This window comes from Rana temporaria, chromosome 4 (assembly GCF_905171775.1).
Source record: "Rana temporaria chromosome 4, aRanTem1.1, whole genome shotgun sequence".
Lineage (NCBI taxonomy): Eukaryota > Metazoa > Chordata > Amphibia > Anura > Ranidae > Rana > Rana temporaria.
In genome coordinates, this window is record NC_053492.1 from 26,761,290 (window position 1) to 26,784,947 (window position 23,658).

Sequence of the window (23,658 nt, forward strand, 5' to 3'; positions counted from 1 at the left end):
ACATAAAGCTATGCTAACAGTCTTGGGATGGCTGAAATGCAGTTGCTGTAGAAAAAGCTGCTCCAGGTTTCTTTCATGCTTCTCACTATTGAGGGGCATGGGTTCTAGCCAGGGCTGGACTGGGACAAAAATGTGGCCCTGGACTTCATCCAGACTGGCCCACTTTGACAGGTCTCTCCCATGGCGGCCGGACAACTCCCGCACCCCGGCCACCCAAGCCCCCTCTCCCCCTTCACTAGCCACTCTACTTTATTAGAGTAGAATGACTGGTACTGGTACTCTTATAGGCAGTACCAGTGGGGAAGCTAGACATTATTTCACCAGGGCAAAGAATCAGTTCAGTGCTGCCCCTTATGGGACAAGATTAGGCAGAAGTGAGAAACTCCCAGGCCATAGCTGTTGAGTCAGCTGTCTGTCCCCACCCCCATGCTCCTTTATTGCCCCCCCTGAGGAGCGGAGGGGGGAGGCTGTCTGCTGTCACTGAAGCCAGCCCACTGAGCCATCGGCCCACCGGGAAACTCCCTGTAGTCCCAATGGCCAGTCCATCCCTGGTTCTAGCTTTGGTCTGAGTTTGGGTTCAGGCTTAGGTTCTGACTTTGGTTTGGGCTTAGGTTTAGGCTTGGGTTCGGGCTTTGGTCTAGGTTTAGGTCCAGGCTTTGGGTTGGCTTGGATCCAGGTTTAGTACTTTCATGACCTGTCTGTCTCTTACCTTGTCTGTGTATCAGCCTTAAAGCCTTAGGGCTTGTACTCTCACACCTGCATGGTTAAGTAATCTTCCCTCAGTGTGGCCTCAACAGGAACCACTATTTAACACCGTGTCCGCCAAGCCTGCCTTGCAATATTGTGTGTTTGGTTTCCTGTTTCCTGCTTGCCGTGTGCTCTACGTCTGTCTCTGTTACCGATCTTGGCATGTTCCCGACCATCCCCGCTTGCTTGTGACCCTGACGCGTTCTCGACTATCCCTGCCAGCTTGTGACCCTTGACCTTTGGCTTGTTCACCATTTATCCTTGTCTGCTTGTCGCCCCAACCTTTTGTTTATCCTCCTATAGGCTACCGTGAGCGTGAGCTGGGAGACCCTAGGGGCCGCGACCTGGAGTCAGCTGCAGCAAAGTCCATCCTCACCACTAGAGGCTCTAGCGAACACTTGCTGGCTCTTAGACTCCGCACCCTGGGGAATCTCATGTTCTAGCTCCCTGTGGGATCCGTCTTGGCGCCCCAGTGCACCTGCCTTCCTGCACCACCCAGGGTTCCAACCGCAGCAGTCAGCCGTAGGGTCCACTATCATAGCGGTGCTCTCCTGACCCAACAGTGTGCATCTGTCACCTGGCCTCAGGTGACCTGACACTGGCTTTAGTTTGGGCTTATTTTCAAGCTTTGATTCAGGCTTTGGTCTAGTCTTAGGTTCAGGATTTGGGTTGGCTTGGATCTGGATTTAGGTTCAGGCTCGGGTTTGGGCTTTGGTCCAGGCTTGGGTACAGGATTAGGTCCTCATTAACATAAACCAGAAGAGTAGAGATTTTCATTTCTTTCCTACTCCATCTGCACTCGGTCTTTGGTTTGGGCTTATGTTCAAGCTTGGATTCAGGCTTTGGTCTAGGCTTAGGTTCAGGCTTTGGGTTGGCTTGGATCTGGATTTAGGTTCAGGCTCAGGTTTGGGCTTTGGTCCAGGCTTGGGTTCAGGATTAGGTCCCCCTTAAAATAAACCAGAAGATGAGAGATTTTCTCTTCTTTCCTACTACATCTGGACTCGGATGACAGGGAGCGGTAGATCAGTGTCCTGTCACTAGGCAGAACAGGGAAGTGCCTTGTTTACATAGACATCTCCCCTTTTCTGCAGCTCCGTGACACGATCACAGGACAGCGGCAGACATTGAGTCCGCAGGTCCTGCGGGCACGGTCACGGAGCTCGTGGCGGGGGGCAAGTGGTGAAGACAAAAAAAACAAGACTTTACAGTCACTTTAAAAAGTTTTCGATTGTGTAAATCAAATTCCTGTCCTTCATGATGCACAGCAGAAGAAAGGACAGACTCCGGGAGACGGGAGACAGTTCTGGGCATCACCATTTCCCTGTGATTGTCAAGGCTGATCATCAACAAAGAGCATGATGAAAAGACGAGGCATCTCAATCTAATCAGCGGAGCTTGAAGCCTGACAAAAGGTTAATCCCATTTCTTCTGTACTCCTGATTATCCCGATAAGAACACATTATCTCCGAACTCTCTTTCCTGCTTAACAAACTTCCCAACTGCACAAAGAACTGAGAAATCCTGGGAGGATTCTACTGTGTGAGAAAATCCAAATCTGAAATGCTGTCTAGAAAACACCCTTTAGTTTACTTATAGTATGCATGGCTCCCAACGGTTCCTCGATCGGAGCAAATGTCCCTCTTTAGACCCAGATCCCTGTGTTCCCCTTTCCTCTTCAGTTGGCCATCCTAATAGTCTCATGCATAGACCTCTATAACACATTTCCTTTAACCACAAGACTTCTTCTCCATTAAACCCTTCAACTAACCTATATTGATTTTTTTGAAAAGCAAGCAGAAAGAAAGTGTAGTAGTGAAAGAAATACTTGTGGGTGCAACCAATTATTTTCCGTGTACTAATTCATTTAACTGGGCATGTGGCAGAGGTTGGTTATTTTAGCTAGATACTTTGTGCTAAACAATTGTACCTCTTTCTCATCTGAGATGCCTATAAATTATCACTTGTGTCACCAAGCCCTAAGTTTCTCTCCAGACACCAAGGCTGCAATTAGGGATGAGCCGAACATACCCGGGTTCGGTTCGCATCAGAACGTTCGAACAGACCGCGGGTTCGCGCGAACATTTAGAACCCCATTGAAGTCTATGGGACTCGAACGTTCGAATTCAAAAACGATCATTTTAAAGACCAATATTCAATTTAATGTTGGTAAACGTCTTTCAGAACCCGGGTCTTGCCCCAGGGAACATGTATCAATCGAAAAAAATATTTTAAAAACGGACGTTTTTGCGGAGCAGCGATTTTAATGATGTTTAAAGTGAAAAAAAATAAATGAAAAATTCCTTCAAATATCACACCTGCTGTGTGTCTCTAGTAGTGGCACATGTTTAGAAATGTCCCTGCACAACATTAAATTATTATAAGAACAAAGTAATTTAATACTGGTTGCGCACGTGCTGTGTGGGAACAATATCTCGATTATTTTAGGGGTGGTGGGGGGGTGGCATTATCTTTTTGGGAAAGCAAAATTGTAGAAAAAAGGGCACCCCTCAAACATACTGTAATTGTAGCGCAACAAAGAGCCACGTGCAAAGTATTGCATCAAAAATTGTTATTAGGTGCCCCTGTTACACAGGGGCATAAAAATGTGTCCATAGGCGCAACATAACACTGCAACCCCTCCCAATATCTGTAATTGGAGCGCAACAAGGAGCCACGTGCAAAGTATTGCATCAAAAATTGTTATTAGGTGCCCCTGTTACACAGGGGCATAAAAATGTGTCCGTAGGCGCAACATAACACTGCAACCCCTCCCAATATCTGTAATTGGAGCGCAACAAGGAGCCACGTGCAAAGTATTGCATCAAAAATTGTTATTAGGCGCCCCTGTTACACAGGGGCACAAAAATTAGGCCTTAGGCCACGTGCAAAGTATTGCATAAAAAATTGTTATTAGACGCCCCTGTTACACAGGGGCACAAAAATTAGGCCTTAGGCCACGTGCAAAGTATTGCATCAAAAATTGTTATTAGACGCCCCTGTTACACAGGGGCACAAAAATTAGGCCTTAGGCCACGTGCAAAGTATTGCATCAAAAATTGTTATTAGACGCCCCTGTTACACAGGGGCACAAAAATTAGGCCTTAGGCCACGTGCAAAGTATTGCATCAAAAATTGTTATTAGACGCCCCTGTTACACAGGGGCACAAAAATTAGGCCTTAGGCCACGTGCAAAGTATTGCATCAAAAATTGTTATTAGGCGCCCCTGTTAAACAGGGGCAGAAAAATTAGGCCTTAGGCCACTTGCAAAGTATTGCATCAAAAATTGTTATTAGACGCCCCTGTTACACAGGGGCACAAAAATTAGGCCTTAGGCACTGGTGGCGGAGCACAGAAAAACAAAATTTCTTACTAGCTAACAGCATGAAAAGTGAGGAGGAGAAGGATATTCCATCAGCAGCACAACAGGACAGTCACTCAGCATCAGCAGTCTCAAAGGGATCTGATATTTCAACACAAAATTCTTATTCAGTAACATCAGCATCAGGTGCTTGGTAGCCGGTGTTGATCCAAGCCTGATTCATTTTGATGAAGGTCAGTCGATCAACAGAGTCGGTGGAGAGGCGTACCCTGTGATCGGTCACAAAGCCTCCAGCAGCACTGAATGTACGTTCTGAAAGAACACTGGATGCAGGGCAAGCCAGTAGCTCAATTGCGTACTGTGCAAGCTCTGGCCAGTGATCCATCCTCAAGACCCAGTAAGCCAGAGGATTTTCCGTGGGGAAGGTGTCCAAGTCGGATCTTGCCGCTAGGTATTCCCGGACCATGTAAACCAGATGCTGGCGATGGTTGCTGGAACCGGTCAGACCTTGGGGCTGCGGACTAAAAAATTGTCTGAACGCATCGGTCAGACGGCCACCTTCTCCACCGCTCCTTCTCTGACTCACCGAAGCCTCAGCAAGACGTTGTCCAGGGCCAGGTTTTGGTAATCCCCCCGGTTCTGGGAACGCATTGCACAGACCCTTCTGCAAGGCCTCCCGCAGTAGTTTCATCTTCTGCTCCCTCTGCGATGGCAACATAAGATCCGTTACCTTACTCTTGTAACGTGGATCAAGGAGAGTTGCCAGCCAGTAATGATCCCTCTCCTTGATAGCACGTACACGAGGATCCTTACGCAGGCTTTGCAGAATCAGGGAGGCCATGCAGCGTAGGTTTGCAGAGGCATTCGGGGCACAGTCCTCTGGGTCACTGAGGACGACAGGATCCTCAGCCACCTCATCCCAGCCACGTAAAAGTCCACGTGTTCCTTGGGACTGTAAATGATCCCTTGAAGACTGTTGCTGTTGATGCTGAGTGCTAGGCTCCACCTCCATGCTGCTGATACAATCCTCCTCCTCCTCCTCTTCCTCATCCTCCTCCTCCTCTTCCTGTGTTCCAGGTGGGCAAGCAGGAACAGTGTCTGGATAAAGGGGGCCTTGAGAGGTAAGGAAGTCCTCCTCTTCCTCCCTCTGTTCTGCCTCAAGGGCCCTGTCCATTATTCCACGTAGGGTGTGCTCCAACATGTGAATAAGCGGGACAGTCTCACCGATGCATGCACTGTCACTGCTCACCATCCTCGTGGCCTCCTCAAATGGTGACAGGACAGTGCATGCATCCCTGATCAAGGCCCACTGGCGTGGTGAAAAAAACCCAAGCTCCCCTGAGCCAGTTCTGCTGCCATATTGGCACAGGTACTCATTGATGGCCCTCTGCTGCGTGTGCAGCCGCTGCAGCATGGCCAACGTAGAGTTCCATCTGGTGGGCATGTCACAGATTAGGCGGTTCTTGGGCAGGTTGTATTCCCTCTGGAGGTCTGTCAGCCGAGCAGTGGCATTATATGACCTCCGGAAATGCACACAGACTTTCCTGGCCTGCCTCAGGACATCCTGTAAGCCAGGGTACCTGCCCAAGAACCGCTGCACCACCAAATTGAGAACATGCGCAAAACAGGGCACATGGGTGAGTTTTCCACGTCGCAGGGCAGAGAGGAGGTTGGTGCCATTATCGCTGACCACCATTCCAGGCTTCAGCTGGCGTGGCGTCAACCACCTCTGAGCCTGCCCCTGCAGAGCTGAAAGAACCTCTTCCCCAGTGTGGCTCCTGTCTCCCAAGCACACCAGCTCTAGGACCGCATGGCATCTCTTGGCCTGCATTCCTGCGTAGCCCGTCGTACGCCTACGGAGCACGGCTGGTTCTGAGCCAACATCACCACAGGAAGAGGCCACAGAGGAAGAAGAAGAGGAGGGGGTGGAGGAGAGAGGTGTGTCACAAGCAGTTGTAGTGTTTTGGAGGCGTGGTGGTGGAACAACCTCCAAAACTACTGTGCCTTGACCTGCGTCCTTCCCAGCTGCCAGCAGAGTCACCCAATGGGCCGTAAAAGACAGGTAACGTCCCTGTCTATGCCTGCTGGACCATGAGTCAGCGGTAAGATGCACCTTACCACTGACCGCCCTGTCCAGCGAGGTATGGACATTGCCTTCCACATGCCGGTAGAGAGCCGGAATCGCCTTCCGTGAAAAAAAGTGGCGTTTGGGTACTTGCCACTGAGGTACTGCACATTCCACAAACTCACGGAAGGGGGCAGAATCTACCAACTGAAAAGGTAGCAGTTGAAGTGCTAGCAATTTTGCTAAGCTAGCATTCAACCGCTGGGCATGTGGATGGCTGGGAGCGTACTTCTTTCGGCGCTGCAGCAGCTGGGGCAGGGAAATTTGTCTGGTAATATCAGTAGATTGGCCGGATGTACTACCACTACTACGTTGTGACACACCTATTTCTACACCTTCGGTGCAGGCTGCAGAGAGGACTAGGGGTCTAGTGGGGTTTGAGGTCACAGAAGGGCAAGGGGAGGACCGCTTTGGTCTTTGGTGTGGGTCTTTCTGGTATGCCTGCCAACGAGCTGCATGGCAGGTCGACATATGTCTGGACAAGCATGTGGTGCCCAAGCGGGTGATGTTTTGGCCACGCGAGATACGCTTGAGACATATGTTGCAAACAGCAAAGGTAGCATCTGATGGACAGGTTTCAAAAAAGGCCCACACCAAAGAACTTTTGCTGTACCGTTGAGACACAGCAGCGCCACGTAATGCAGTTGGTGTACTGCCCTTAAGCTGACCCCTGGAGGGCTTCCTGCCTCTTTGAAGATGTGCCTGTGCCTCGTCCTCTTCCTCCTCCTCCTCTCTCCTACCAGGCACCCAGGTAGAGTCAATGACCTCATCATCCCCTCCCTCCTCATCATCACTGGCGACAACCTGGCAGTATGCTCCAGCTGGGGGAACATCACTCCCAGATTGTTGTCCCTCTCGGCCACCCCCTCTCCCTGGGCTCACATCAATGCCTTCCTCTATCAGTGTTCCGTCATCGGAGTCTTCAAAACGCTGTGCATCTTCAGCTAGCATGTACCCAACACTGTGTTGAAACAGTTCGGGGGACTCCTCAGGAGGACACGGTGGGACTAGGGAAGGATTGTGTGATCCCATTGTGCAGAGGGTAGAGGACGCCTTGGCAGCTGCTTTGCCAGACAAACTATAATCAGTCTGTGTGAGAGAGGATGAGGAGGATGAGGTCGGCTTGGTCATCCACTCAACTAATTTCTCAGCATGTTGAGGCTCAACACGGCCAGCTCCCGAAAAGAAGGACGAGCGGCCACGGCCACGTGCTGAAGAGGATGCACCACATCCATCACCAGCGTTACCTCTAGATGCAGAGCCTGCTTGCCCTCGTGACTCTCTGCCTCTCTTTGTCCTTCCAGCCATAGTTATGCGTTCAGGTGTTATGTAATAAAATAGTCGCTGTCACACCAACTGCGTTCAGATGGTATTAAACAGCAACCACACAGTAAGAGCGACTTGGCTCAAGTGTAAAGTAACAAAGTAGTCGCTGTCACACCGACTGCGTTCAGATGGTATTAAACAGCAACCACACAGTAAGAGCGACTTGGCTCAAGTGTAAAGTAACAAAATAGTCGCTGTCACACCAACTGCGTTCAGATGGTATTAAACAGCAACCACACAGTAAGAGCGACTTGGCTCAAGTGTAAAGTAACAAAGTAGTCGCTGTCACACCGACTGCGTTCAGATGGTATTAAACAGCAATCACACAGTAAGAGCGACTTGGCTCAAGTGTAAAGTAACAAAATAGTCGCTGTCACACCGACTGCGTTCAGATGGTATTAAACAGCAACCACACAGTAAGAGCGACTTGGCTCAAGTGTAAAGTAACAAAATAGTCGCTGTCACACCGACTGCGTTCAGATGGTATTAAACAGCAACCACACAGTAAGAGCGACTTGGCTCAAGTGTAAAGTAACAAAATAGTCGCTGCCACACCGACTGCGTTCAGATGGTATTAAACAGCAACCACACAGTAAGAGCGACTTGGCTCAAGTGTAAAGTAACAAAATAGTCGCTGTCACACCGACTGCATTCAGATGGTATTAAACAGCAACCACACAGTAAGAGCGACTTGGCTCAAGTGTAAAGTAACAAAATAGTCGCTGTCACACCGACTGCGTTCAGATGGTATTAAACAGCAATCACACAGTAAGAGCGACTTGGTTCAAGTGTAAAGTAACAAAATAGTCGCTGTCACACCGACTGCGTTCAGATGGTATTAAACAGCAACCACACAGTAAGAGCGACTTGGCTCAAGTGTGAAGTAACAAAATAGTCGCTGTCACACCAACTGCGTTCAGATGGTATTAAACAGCAACCACACAGTAAGAGCGACTTGGCTCAAGTGTAAAGTAACAAAATAGTCGCTGTCACACCGACTGCGTTCAGATGGTATTAAACAGCAATCACACAGTAAGAGCGACTTGGTTCAAGTGTAAAGTAACAAAATAGTCGCTGTCACACCGACTGCGTTCAGATGGTATTAAACAGCAACCACACAGTAAGAGCGACTTGGCTCAAGTGTGAAGTAACAAAATAGTCGCTGTCACACCAACTGCGTTCAGATGGTATTAAACAGCAACCACACAGTAAGAGCGACTTGGCTCAAGTGTAAAGTAACAAAATAGTCGCTGTCACACCGACTGCGTTCAGATGGTATTAAACAGCAATCACACAGTAAGAGCGACTTGGTTCAAGTGTAAAGTAACAAAATAGTCGCTGTCACACCAACTGCTTTCAGATGGTATTAAACAGCAACCACACAGTAAGAGCGACTTGGCTCAAGTGTAAAGTAACAAAATAGCCGCAGTGACACCAACTGCCTTTAGTTGCTATTAAACAGCACGCACGCAGTAATAGCGACTGCGGTCAAATGCGATTTAACAGCACGCACGCAGTGACACCAACTGCCTTTAGTTGCTATTAAACAGCACGCACGCAGTAATAGCGACTGCGGTCAAATGCGATTTAACAGCACGCACGCAGTGACACCAACTGCCTTTAGTTGCTATTAAACAGCACGCACGCAGTAATAGCGACTGCGGTCAAATGCGATTTAACAGCACGCACGCAGTGACACCAACTGCCTTTAGTTGCTATTAAACAGCACGCACGCAGTAATAGCGACTGCGGTCAAATGCGATTTAACAGCACGCACGCAGTGACACCAACTGCCTTTAGTTGCTATTAAACAGCACGCACGCAGTAATAGCGACTGCGGTCAAATGCGATTTAACAGCACGCACGCAGTGACACCAACTGCCTTTAGTTGCTATTAAACAGCACGCACGCAGTAATAGCGACTGCGGTCAAATGCGATTTAACAGCACGCACGCAGTGACACCAACTGCCTTTAGTTGCTATTAAACAGCACGCACGCAGTAATAGCGACTGCGGTCAAATGCGATTTAACAGCACGCACGCAGTGACACCAACTGCCTTTAGTTGCTATTAAACAGCACGCACGCAGTAATAGCGACTGCGGTCAAATGCGATTTAACAGCACGCACGCAGTGACACCAACTGCCTTTAGTTGCTATTAAACAGAACGCACGCAGTAATAGCGACTGCGGTCAAATGCGATTTAACAGCACGCACGTAGTGACACCAACTGCCTTTAGTTGCTATTAAACAGCACGCACGCAGTAATAGCGACTGCGGTCAAATGCGATTTAACAGCACGCACGCAGTGACACCAACTGCCTTTAGTTGCTATTAAACAGCACGCACGCAGTAATAGCGACTGCGGTCAAATGCGATTTAACAGCACGCACGCAGTGACACCAACTGCCTTTAGTTGCTATTAAACAGCACGCACGCAGTAATAGCGACTGCGGTCAAATGCGATTTAACAGCACGCACGCAGTGACACCAACTGCCTTTAGTTGCTATTAAACAGCACGCACGCAGTAATAGCGACTGCGTTTCTGTGCAATTCAATAGCCCAGTTGCATTAACAGCGACTGCGCTTCTGTGCAAATAAATTGCACACGTGCAGTAACAGGTAATGCGTCTGTGTGTGCAATTAACTAGCACACGTTAAATAACACAGAATAATTATATTTAAAGTAAATCCCTAATGCAGGCAATACAACACGTTAGAGCGCTGCATGTAGAACAATCTCCTGCCTGATAGATAAACTAGCTGAGCTGTACAGTTTATAAATATATTGACAACGCCTAAGGATGTGAATATATTCTCTACAAACTGTACTTTTAACTATACTGACTACACTTCCTACTCTATCTATCTATCTATCTATCTATCTATCTATCTATCTATCTATCTATCTAGTTAAGACACTGTGGGGCAAATCCACAAAGCAGATGCGCCGACTTAACTCGAGATTTCTAATTTTACTCCGCGCGTATCTTTGCGCCCGATCCTCAAAACGAAAAATCCGGTTTTTCCGTCCTACTTAAAATAATTACTCTGGCGCATCCTCTGACGCAAATTACGCTAGTCACGCCGCTTTATTTGATAGGCAAAGATGCAAATGAGGGAGATAGGGCGATCCTCAAAATTAAGTGTGTGCGCCGTAGATTACGCCCTGTGCGCCGTAGATAACGCCCTGTGCGCACCTGTTAGTTTTCTGGAGCAAAATTAGACTTTATAAAAGCAGCCCTAATTTTACACCAGCCCTGTAAAGGTCTGCTGAAGCAACACCATTTAGGAAGAGCTGCCAACACTTCTTTGCTTGACTTCATTGTGACTGCCAAAATGCCTGGGCCATCAATGATTATAACGGCACTCGCCACTTTACAGGCGCAGAGAAGGAGGAGGGCACAGAGGAGGAGGAGGAGGGCACAGGAGAGGATATACCGCCCACGCCAAGATCTCTTTGGCATGACTGCGTCTGAGGTCATTGGCCACTTCAGATTAAACCAGGAAGCCATCCTGGACTTAACCAGGATCCTGCAGGATGATCTGAACACCCCAACCCAACGATCCTATGCCCTGCCAGCTCACATTAAAGTTATGGCCACCCTGCATTTTCTGGCCACTGGGTCTTTTCAGAGAACATGTGGAGGTCTGGCTGGGATGGTACAGTCCTCGATGAGCAGGTGTGTGCACCAGGTTGTCCCTGCAATACTGAGACGCATGGGCAGTCAATTTGAAAAGCCCACCCAGGAGGACCAGCGAATGAAGAGCATGGCTGATTTCTATCAGATTGCACGATTCCCACGGACCATCGGGGCCATTGACTGTACCCATGTGGCACTACAGCCCCCCCATGATACAGAGCACCTGTTCAGGAATCGCAAAAACTGGCATTCCATCAATGTCCAGGTAATCGTGGATGCCCATGGCCTCATCTGGCATGTGTGTGCCAAATTTCCAGGTTCGTGCCATGACAGCTACATCTTTAGGCAGACCAACATAGCACGTGAATTGGAGCAGAACGTGTATGGAGACAGCTGGCTGGTTGGTGAGTGACATGTGTGTCAGGTATGACTGTCCCCCCCCATGATGCAGACATCACATGGGGCACATGCATGACTAATATCCTCCTGTCTTTTCCCTTCCAGGTGACTCTGGATATGCCCTGGGCCCTCACATGATGACCCCATTCAGGAACCCCCAAACCCCAGGAGAGCAACGCTACAACGAGGCTCATATTCGCACCCGGGCAGTAGTGGAGCGTACTTTTGGCCTGCTGAAGTCCCGCTTCAGATGCCTGGACAAGACTGGGGGTACACTGCTGTATTCCCCAGACTTTGTGTGCCAAATAATAGGGGCTTGTTGCATTCTTCATAACTTTGCAACGAGAAGGGGACTGGAGATTAACTTACGTGCTGACCTGACCCCCCACCCAGGCAATCCCCCCCTAGCCCACTCTACCCGGTCTACTGAGGGCACAGTAGCCAGGAGACGCCTGGCAGAAGGCATCTTTTCTCAGTAAATGGCCAGAAATCATGTCACAATGTTATTATTTCTTTTCAATGCAAACGCACATGAATTATGTGACAATGTTATTATTTGTTTTCACTGCAAACGCACATGAATTATGTGACAATGAGAATGTTGCTTTGCACAGTAAACGCACATGTTTAATGACACATTGAGAATGTTTTTGTCTCTGGAAACGCACATGATTTATGTCACAATGAGAATGCATGAATGCACACCACTGTGGTCCCTAGCACAAACACATCACATGCACATCGAATTGGATTAGATCCAAGTACCCCCCCCCCCTTTGGTACTTGGGAGCAGTAACGCCCCGCCACGGCTCCAATTATGTCACTGTGCATTCATACACCATTCAGGAACCTAGGATGACTTTTCCCTGGTCCTGGGGATCCCTTCTCCACCAAAACTGAGGGTGACACCCTTATTTTGTCAGGAATGCCACCCCCCCACATTCACACATCATTCACACACATAAACCAAATCATAAGTACAGTCTAATAACCAAATTTTTTAAAGCAAAAAAAAAAAAAAAAAAAAGTACCCCTGGTATTTAATTCCGGCGGCGAGTGCTCCGTCTAGGCTGCCCACGGGCAGGGGCACGGGCACGGCCACGGGCACGGCCACCTGGAGGATCTTCACGGGGGGGGGGAGCAGGGGAGGGAGTATCTTCATTGGGGGGGGAGCAGGGGAGGGAGCATCTTCATTGGGGGGGGGAGCAGGGGAGGGAGTATCTTCATTGGGGGGGGAGCAGGGGAGGGAGGAGCCTCCCCTGGTGTCTGACCTCCGGCTGGCCTGCCCTCCAAGGCCACTGCTATCCTGGTCAGGCAGGCAGTGATGGCAGCCGTATTGGCCTGGCCAGCCCGTGTGTTCTCCTGCACAGCCCGGGTGTTGTCCTGCACAGCCCGGGTGAGGGCAGTCACCTCCTGGCCCACGCCTGTTGTGGCGGTATGCAGGGACCACAAACAGGTGATGACACCCAATGAATTGGTGGCCACATCACTGAGTGACTCCCTCATTACATCCAGGCTGTGCTCCATCTTGGCCATAGTTTTTTTGATGTCACCCAGACTGCGGGTCTGCTTGGCATTGTCCCTCAGCAGACTGGCCGGCATATGCTCAGACCCCACCCTGGTGTCCTGGGTCTCCATCCTGCCTGCCCCTGAGGCTTGTGGCCAGGTAGGAGGGGATAGAGTGACCCTTGTGGGTTGCGGCATGTTGTGGGAGGAGTGGGAGGGGCTACCCCTGATGGTGGCCTGACTGGTGCCAGCCTCTGGGGGATCCTCTGGGGTAGCCTCAAGGGGAGCCTCTGGGGTAGCCTCAAGGGGAGCCTCAAGGCTAGCCTCAAGGGTATCATCAAAGGTCATCAGATCTGTGGCAATAATGATTTCCCGGCCAATCTGGAGATCTTCTTCCTCCTCCCCCTCATCCTCCTCCCCCTCATCCTCCTCCCCCTCAGCCTCCTCATGAGGGGAGGTTTGGCCACTCCCCTCCCCTGGGGACTCCTCAGCAGCCTCCTGTCTTTGGGGTGGTGCAGCAGCCTGGCCTGATGGCCCAGCAATCTCCTGGTCATCTGTGGAAGACACCAAACAATCACAGGTTTGAGGATCCACACACTTGGCACATGTTCCCTTCCCCCACCCACACATGCTAATCACCAAATAAAAAAAAAAAAAAAACCTTACCTGGCCTCACAGGAACATCAGACTGATAACCAGGCAGGCCCACCACCTGCTCTGGCTCGAAACACCGGGCCACTGCCCATTCCTCCTCAGTCAGCCGGATGGGGCATGGTCCCCCTCCTCCAGTGCCCCTCCTATGCGCAGTGAGCTTGGCCACCTTATTGCGGACCACGCTCCTCAGATCATTGATCTTTTTCTTAATGCCAGCGGGGGTCCTCGTCTCCCCTCCCCCCGCCGCATTTATGTGATCTGTTATTTTGGCATAGATCCTCTTCCTTTGGGCCGGGGAGGTGTTCCGGCTATCAGGCCCATGTAGATATCTTCCATATTGTATGACATACCTGGCTAGGATTTGCTTTTCAACATGTGAAAAATTCAGCTTCCTGCGTTTGGGGGCCATCACAGACACCACCCAGCAACAAGAAGCCAAACAGGACAAACACACAAAAATACACACACAAGCAGACAGCTACTACAAAGTCAAATACAAACACACAAAAATACACACCAAACAAATACACAAAAATACACACAGACAGCTACTACAAAGTCAAATACAAACACACAAAAACCAAACACAAAATCCAAGCAGAAAAAAAAACAAACAAACAAATTAGCAGAAACAATCAAACAAAAATTACACTTATCACAAACAAACAACAACTACTATCTACTACTCCTCCAACACTTCTCTATCAAACACAACTTACCAACAAACACTGACAAACTAAGAGCAGAAGCAAATTGCTCATGGAAGGGAACACAGGGAAATACTTTTGCAAATGAAGTGTGTTTGACTGGAGCTAGTTAAGCACAGTGCGATCCTCAAACTAAGTACACTTGGCCTTTTACCTATCTCACTGATTGCGCCAAGCAAAGTTCTGCACATGCGCAGTGAGCAGCAGATTCATGCGCGCATGCGCAGTACGGCCGGACCTTCATTTGCATGGGGTCACGGCTCATTACAATGAAGCACGCCCACTTCCTTCCCACTTGCCATAACCCCGCCTTACGCCTCCGAATTTACGTTACGGCAGGCGCACTTTTGGGCGCAAATGCGCTGTGGATACGGCAATTACGACACCAACTTAGGGCGCCGTAACTTAAATGACATAAGTTAGAAAAAACTTATTTTGCGCCGCTGGCTGTGGATTTGGCCCTGTGTCTCTATCTCTCTATCTCTCTCTGTCTGACTGACTGGTCTTCTCTAGAACCGCCAACACACTACACTAGGCAGCCGTGCAGGCTGCCTTTTATAGTGGGGGGCGTGTACTAATCCCCCTGAGCCATAATTGGCCAAAGCCACCCTGGCTTTGGCCAATTATGGCTCTTCGTTTTTTGAGCGCTGTGATTGGCCAAGCATGCGGGACATACAGCATGCTTGGCCAATCATCAGCGCTCAACGCCCCAGTGAATTATGGGACGTTTTGCGTCACTCGAATTTGGCGCGAACGACCCGTTTTGTTCGAGTTTCGACGAATGATCGAACGACCGATGTTCGAGACGAACATACGTTCGAATCGAACGCGGAGCTCATCCCTAGCTGCAATGAAAGAAGGGGTATTTTCCCCACCAACCACCAATGCAATAAGGTCCATCAGCTACGAACCCTCCCAATGACCACCAACTCAATACGATCCTTCTCCCATTAACCTTTCCAATACCAACCAATGTAATGAGATCATTCCCCCACTAACCCTTCCTATGACCACCAGTGTAATGGGGTCCTTCTCCCACTAACCCTTCCTATGACCACCAACTCAATACAATCCTTCTCCCACTAATCTTTCCAATAGGAAGCAATGTAATGAGATCCTTCTCCCACTAACCCTTCCTATGACCACCAACTCAATACAATCTTTCTCCCACTAACCTTTCCAATACCAACCAATGTAATGAGATCCTTCTCCCACTAACCCTTCCTATGACCACCAACTCAATACGATCCTTCTCCCACTAACCTTTCCAATACCAACCAATGTAATGAGATCTGTAACGGAATGACCCGTGACACCCAAAGACTTTGTGAGGATGGAGGATACTCCTGTGTCAGCGTCACTGATAACTCTTGGGTCTGAGTCCACTCTGTGCCCTTTGGGCATGGGGTGGCAAGTGAATCATAATTCATGTATTACATGAGATGGGACATCACTGATAGTTCGTATTGCAGGATTTTGAGACACTGCAAGATGTTAGTTAATTGTGACCCCAACCAGTCAATAGTGACTCATCTCTCTGTGAAGACTGTTAATATGTTAAACAAGGCTGGCTTTTGGAAGGCCTTTAATTGTGTGATAACACTGTCTAAAGTCTATTGATGCTCAGAGGTGTGAATAGGTGTCAAGCTGTATGCGAAGACGAAACGTCTGCCTAGGAAACTCAGTGTGTGAAGGTGGTTTGTTTGTTATGCTGTTAATTAAGGAATGTGCAGTGATTAGACATGATAATTATAGGCCGGTGCCGACCTGTCTAGAATGTTTAAGTAATTAGCCTTAGTGTGTGATTAGGGGGGTGGAGATCTCATTGTCCCTTTGAATACTGTCACATGGTTGTACTGTATATAAGACTGAGAAGAAACCATTAAAATTGTCTTCATTTGAAACCAGAGAACACCGAGCAAGTCTCGTTATTCTGGGAAATAGGATGCCTGCTGGTTTGTCTGTGTGTCAGATGAGCTGTTGTGGATGGAAGGTCGTAAACGGTGGTGACCGTTACAAGATCCTTCTCCCACTAACCCTTCCTATGACCACCAACTCAATACAATCTTTCTCCCACTAACCTTTCCAATACCAACCAATGTAATGAGATCCTTCTCCCACTAACCCTTCCTATGATCACAAACTCAATACGATCCTTCTCCCACTAACCTTTCCAATGCCAACCAATGTAATGAGATCCTTCTCCCACTAACCCTTCCTATGACCACCAGCTTAATACGATCCTTCTCCCACTAACCTTTCCAATACCAACCAATGTAATGAGATGCAATTGATTGGGCAAACTGGCGGCAATTGATGGGGCAAACTGGCGGCAATTGATGGGGCAAACTGGTGGCAATTGATGGGGCACACTGGCGGTAATTGATGGGACACACTGGCAGCAATTGATGGTTACAGTAGCTGCGGTTGATGGCACAGTGGCGGCAATTTATGGGTACAGTGGCTGCGCTTGATGAGCACAGTGGCTGCGCTTGATGGCACAGTGACAGCTTTTAATGGGCACTGTGGTGGCAATTTTTTTGGGTACAGTGGCTGCGTTTGATGGGTACAGTGGCTGCATTTGATGGGTACAGTGGCTGCGTTTGATGGGCACAGTGGCTGCAATTGATGTTTTTTTTTTTCAGTTTGTTTGCGCCCCCAAAATTTTGATCACTAGCCGCCATTGCCTTGCAGTGTAGAAGGAGGATTTTTTGGATTTCCCTGAGTTGGACTTCAAGGGAGGTGAATGGGGGGGTTAAGGTCTTTGCAAAGACAGCGTCACTTTGTCCTGCCGGGGTAAAGTGACAGTGTCTCTTTAAAGGACCTTACCAACTACCGTTGTGCAGCAGCTGCAAGATGTAGAAATGTAAGGAATGATATTCTGCTAAAAGTGTCTTCAAGGACTACAACATTGTGCTTGCAATGCTTCAATTAGTATTCATTCAGCTGGGTGGAAAGCTTGTTTTGAAACACTTACATATTAGAAGGAACTGGAGAAAATAAACCTCATCCGACGCGCTTCTCAGCTGGGTGAACAATGCCTTTGTTCCAGAAATGTGTTTTTAGAAATGTAAATTCAGAACTACAGCGCATGACTTCATTCCCTATTCTCTTACATCTCTGCTGCATAATTCTATTGTGTTCTGTCATAAAACAAAAAACAAAATAATATGCGGGAGGATTGACGAGACGTCGCTACATCCTGCGCACCTTCCCCGTATGCGTGCGCCCACCCCACTCCAGCGGTTTTTCTTATTTGGCGGCGGCGAGGAGCTGTGATGAGAGACGACGCAAATTCATTTGCGGCTTACAGCAGCTCCTTTTTTTTCTTTTTTAGAAATGTGAACCTGCTGATTCAAAGCTGAACTCAGCTGAATATTGAGATGAGCTGTTATACCTACCAAAGGGTTTGTACTTCTGTCCATCCTGTACTAAGATTTACACGGCCTTGCCACACAACCCAGCCAGGCAGAGGCGACTCTTTAATTAGGCAAATTAAGGCCTCGCACTCACAGGGGCCTCTCGGCCACTTAACTTGCCGAATGCATTACCCCAGTTTTGAGGGACAGGGGACCTTAACGCTGCTGTGCTCAGGCAAGCATTATGAGCCGCCAGCGTCCCTAACAGCCAGTCAATATTGGTGACACCACCCCTTGTGACGTCAGTGATCCAGCATGTCTGAAGATGGCAGAGGTGGGTGGAGCCGATCTAGTTTTCCAGCCACGTAGGCGGCGCACTATGAATGCTGGGGCATTTGCGGCATTCTCTGAATGCTATGGCGGCCACTGACATCACTGGTTTGTTAGGTGCCAGGCGGCCGGCAATTCTAGCAACCAGTGCAGTCAAATGGCGTGTCACAGCTTCGACGGCTTGGCGCCAGGGCCAGACTTACCATTGGGCTTGACTGGGCTCAAGCCCATGGGCCCCGTCCAATAGGGGGCCCCGGAAGGAGGAAGCAGGAAGGGCATTGCCGCTGTTGATGAAGAGGTAAGAAATCCCCTTCACCCCCCCCCCCCCGCTCAACTACTACGATCGGCGGCACCCCCCCCCCCCCCCCCCCCCCGCCGCTCAACAACTTCGATCAGCCTCGATCTCGGCGCCCCCCCCCCCCCGTTCAACAACTTCGATCAGTTTCGACCTCGGCGGAACCCCCCCCCCCTGCCCAATAACCCCCCCGCTCAACAACTTCGATCTCGGCGGCACTTCCCCCCCCCGCTCAACAACTTTGATTAGCTTCGATCTCGGCGGCGGCCCCCCCCCCCGCTCAACAACTTTGACCCCCCCCCCGCTTCCTTCTTCTCGGCTCCCCTCAATCAACACTCAAGCCCAGGGGCCCCCACCAGCCTAAGTCCTGCCCTGCTTGGCGCCCTTTCTCTGCGGCAGCTTACAGCGCTGGGGCGTGGTGCACCTTCCTAGGATCGGCCCTGCCTGTCCTGATGGGTGTGCCCACTAGATAAGACGGCCCTGCTGGTGGGCACTGGTAGGCGGCACTGTTGTGCACTGGTAGGTGGTACAGGTGGCACAGATGAGCAGGGGCTGCTTTCCTTGATCAGGACCAGTGTCCCTCTGACAGTCGCCGGTGATCGCCTTTTTTTTTCTCCTCGCGCTAATCGCCACCTATGCCCCCAATCAATGGTTCCAGGTCCCCCCCCCCCCCCTTCAGCTTATCTGAAGTGAGTCTCCCACATTATCAACCCCACACTCTTATTCAGTATGTACCCTTCATGCCAAAATTACGAACTGCAATGCCCCGTGTACAAATTGAATGGGAAGGTAGTTGTGCGCAGCTCATCAATAAACAGAAAGCAAAAAAAAGATAGAAAAGTAATAATTTTAAAATTTATAATGCCCCGTGTACATTGAAAATGTCTTCTTTATCTTTACGACAAGCTGTACTGCAACATTATTTGTTCCTTAAAAAAAGCTAATAAACATACTAAATAAGAAAAAATATATATATTTTTATATACAGTATATGTTATATCTTTATTTTAGCTTGACTCTATCATTTTATTTCAAATAAAGCTGATTTTTTGGAAAGCTTTCTCTGTCTAGTGATGCCATGAAGTCTCCACTGATCGGAGGCTACACTGTAACATTACTTAAATGGAGTTGACATTTTCCAATATCCTTGTAAACCCTTCCAGACTGTCTGCGATAAATCTCCATTCACTCTCTCCTTAGTAACTATAGTGACATGCTGCCTGCTGGGGTGACATATGCCCAGCAAATGTATAGGGACATTACAGGATACTGCCCAGATGTTTGCACACGGATCGGGAGAAGTACATCTGGAGCATAGAAGATACCATCCATGTTACTTACCACCCCCAACTGCTGAAGTTCAGATGCCGTTTTCGGTGTGACAGTTTCACTCATTTTGATTTCCTCCATCCCTTTTTCAGACAAAGTCTTGGAACTGAGATGTCTTAAATTCATTCTAATATTTATATGTGTGCACACCAGTGGCGGCGGTTGCGCAAACAAACTGAAAAATGCTGAAAAAAAAAGCCAATTAATTGCTGCCTCACTGTGCCCACCAAACGCAGCCACTGTACCAAACGCAGCCACTGTACCATCAAATGCAGCCACTGTGCCCATCAAATGCAGCCACTGTGCCCATCAAATGCAGCCACTGTACCAAACTCAGCCACTGTACCATCAAACGCAGCCACTGCGCCCATCAAACGTAGCCACTGTGCCCATCAAACGTAGCCACTGTGCCCATCAAATGCAGCCACTGTTTCAAACGCAGCCACTGTACCATCAAATGCAGCCACTATGCCCATCAAATGCAGGCACTCTACCAAATGCAGCCACTGTACCATCAAACGCAGCCACTGTACCAAATGCAGCCACTGTACCATCAAATGCAGCCACTGTACCATCAAATGCAGCCACTGTGCCCATCTAACGCAGCCACTGTACCAAATGCAGCCACTGTACCATCAAACGCAGCCACTGCGCCCATCAAACGCAGCCGCTGTACCAAACGCAGCCACTGTACCAAACGCAGCCACTGTACCATCAAACGCAGCTACTGCGCCCATCAAACGCAGCCACTGTACCAAACGCAGTCACTGTACCATCAAATGCAGCCACTATGCCCATCAAATGCAGGCACTGTACCAAATGCAGCCACTGTACCATCAAATGCAGCCACTATGCCCATCAAATGCAGGCACTGTACCAAACGCAGCCACTGTACCATCAAACGCAGCCACTGCGCCTATCAAACGCAACCACTGTACCATCAAATGCAGCCACTATGCCCATCAAATGCAGGAACTGTGCCCATCAAACGAAGCCACTGTACCAAACTCAGCCACTGCGCCCATCAAACGCAGCCACCTTGCCAATCAAACGCAGCCACTGTGCCCCAAATGCTGCCACTGTTTTTTTCAAATTTGACAAAATTACAAATTTATTTTTTGCATTCGAGTCCAAATATAAGACTTGAGGTCTTTTGGACCTGTCATGCGTTTTTTTTTCTATTACAAGGGATGTTTACATTCCTTATAATAGGAATAAAAGTGATCAAAATTTATTTATTTTTAAAAACGGTTTTAAAATCAATAAAATAAAGTAAAATAAATAATAAAAAAAATGTAAAGCGCCCCATCCCGACGAACTCACGCGCAGAAGCGAACACATAGGTGAGCAGCGCCCGCATATGAAAACGTTGTTCAAACCGCATATGTGAGGTATCGCCGCGATTGTTGGAGCGAGAGCAATAATTCTAGCCCTAGACCTCCTCTGTAACTCAAAACATGCAACCTGTAAAAAAAAAATGTAAACGTTTTTTTAAGGATACAAGTTTGACGCCATTCCACAAGTGGGCGCAATTTTGAAGTGTGACATGTTGGGCGTCAATTTACTCGGCGTAACATTATCTTTCACAATAGAAAAAATTATTGGGCTAACTTCACTGTTGTCTTATTTTTTAATTAAAAAAAGTTATTTGTTTTCCAAAAAAAGTGCATTTGTAAGAGTGTAAGCGCAAATACGGTGTGAAAAAAAGTATTGGAATGACCGCCATTTTATTCTCTAGAGTGTTAGAAAAAAAAGCAATTTCTAGCAAAAAAATGTATTGTTTTTAACTTGTAAACACAGAGTCTGAAATACAGGCTCTGTCCCTAAGTGGTTAACAGTTCTGAAAACACCTGAGCTCAATCGTTGGGAAGGGGTGCACATACCGTCCTTAGGGTGACCACGTGTCCCGGATTGCCCGGGACAGTCCCGCATTCTGCAGGTCTGTCCCGGGCACCTTCACTCTGGGACAATACAGTGTCCCAAAATGAAACTGACACAGGTCCCAGCATGAACCCCTCATAGCTTAAGATGTGACACCCCCCCAAACTAGTGAAGAACTACAGGTCCCAGCATAGATCTGTGAAATCTATGGGGTCACGCCCTTAGATCTCACGGGTTCATGGTGGGAGTTTCAAAATTTAGGGGGGGGGGGTCACATCTTTAGATATCATCGGTTCATGCTGGGATTGGTAGTCCTTTACTTTGGGGGGTGTGACCTCCCCAAAGTTAAGGATTACAGGTCCCAGCATGAAAGAGAGCCCCCAGAGCTGAAGATGTGAGACCCCTGCCCCCCAAATAGTGAAGAACTGCAGGTCCCAGCATAAACCTGTGAAATCTATGGGATCACACCCTTAGATCTCAGGGGTTTCATGCTGGGTGTTGTAGTCCTTCAAATCGGGGGGGGGGGGTCACATCTTTAGATATTAGGAGTTCATGCTGGGACTTGTAGTCCTTCACTTTTGGGGGGAATGTGACCCCCAAAAGTGAAGGACTACAGGTCCCACCATGAACCCCTCAGAGCTGAAAATGTGACCCCCCCCCCCCCCAAACTAGTAAAGAACTACAGGTCCCAGGATGAACCAGTGAAAACTATGGGGGGGGGGGGTCACAATTTTTTTTTTTTATAAAAAGTTATCTTTTTTTAAGAAGGGGAGGGGGGATATCCCTGAATGGCAGTTTGGAAATGTGGTGGCCAACAAAAAAAATCACTATATTTTTCAGCACATGTTCTCCATCAGTCCCCGCCCCTGAGGAACTTTAACAGCTGCTGCATTCATGCACACATTATAATACCAGTCTGATCAGACGTTGCAGAGAAACTAGAGAACTGGGAGACATCTGCTGAACCTTTCTATTATTTAGTATGTCATTCCTCTATAGACCTTAGTATCCAGAAGAAGAAAATGTCAAGTGGAATAGAAAAACGCCTATAGAGCGAGTCTGTTCCACTTTATTACAACAGTTAATTAACCGCTTGCCGACCAGCGCACAACGATATACGTCGGGACAATGGCATGGCTAGGCAAATGGGCGTACAGGTACGTCCCCTTTAAGATGCGGCATTGTGGGCACGCGCCGCAAGCTCCGTGAGTCTGACTGCGGGTCCCACAGACTCGATTTCCACGGGGATACCCGCGATCTTGTCACGGAGGGGCAGAACAGGGAAATGCTAATGTAAACAAGCATTTTCCCATTCTTCCTAGTGACAGGACACTGATCACAGCTCCCTGTAATCAGGAGCGGTCATCAGTGTCGTGTCACACGTAGCCCACCCCCCCACATCACTCCCTAGGACACACTTAACCCCTTCAGAGCCCCCTAGTGGTTAATCCCTTCACTGCCAGTGTCATTTTAACAATAATCCGTGCATTTTTATAGCACTGATTGCTGTATCAATGACAATAGTCCCAAAATGGCATCAAAATGCATCCGATGTGTCCGCCATAATGTCGCAGTCACGATAAAAATCGCTGATCGCCGCCATTACTAGTAAAAAAAAATATATTAATAAAAATGCCATAAAACTATCTCCTATTTTGTAGACGCTATGGGCTAGATTACAGCGGCGTAGCGTATCGTATTTACGCTACGCCGCCGTAATTCAGAGAGGCGAGTGCTGTATTCACAAAGCACTTGCCTCCTAAGTTACGGCGGCGTAGCGTAAATGGGGCCGGCGTAAGCGCGCCTAATTCAAATGAGTATGAGGGGGCGTGTTTTATGTAAATGGGTGGTGACCCGACGTGATTGACGTTTTTTACAAGCGGCGCATGCGCCGTCCGTTTACATATCCCAGTGTGCATTGCTCCAAAGTACTTACGCAAACGACGTAAAAAATTTGACACGGGAACGACGTCCATACTTAACATTGCGTACGCCTCATAGAAGCAGGAGCAACGTTACGCCGGAAAAGCCTTAC

The 23,658-nt window shown here is 48.6% G+C and overlaps 1 protein-coding gene across 1 annotated transcript in view; it reads left to right on the plus strand.

Moving 5' to 3' along the window:
• The window catches only part of LOC120936049 (L-gulonolactone oxidase-like), a 176,829-nt gene that overhangs the window by 75,177 nt on the left and 77,994 nt on the right, over nt 1-23,658 (plus strand). The gene's annotated exons all lie outside the window — the stretch shown is intronic.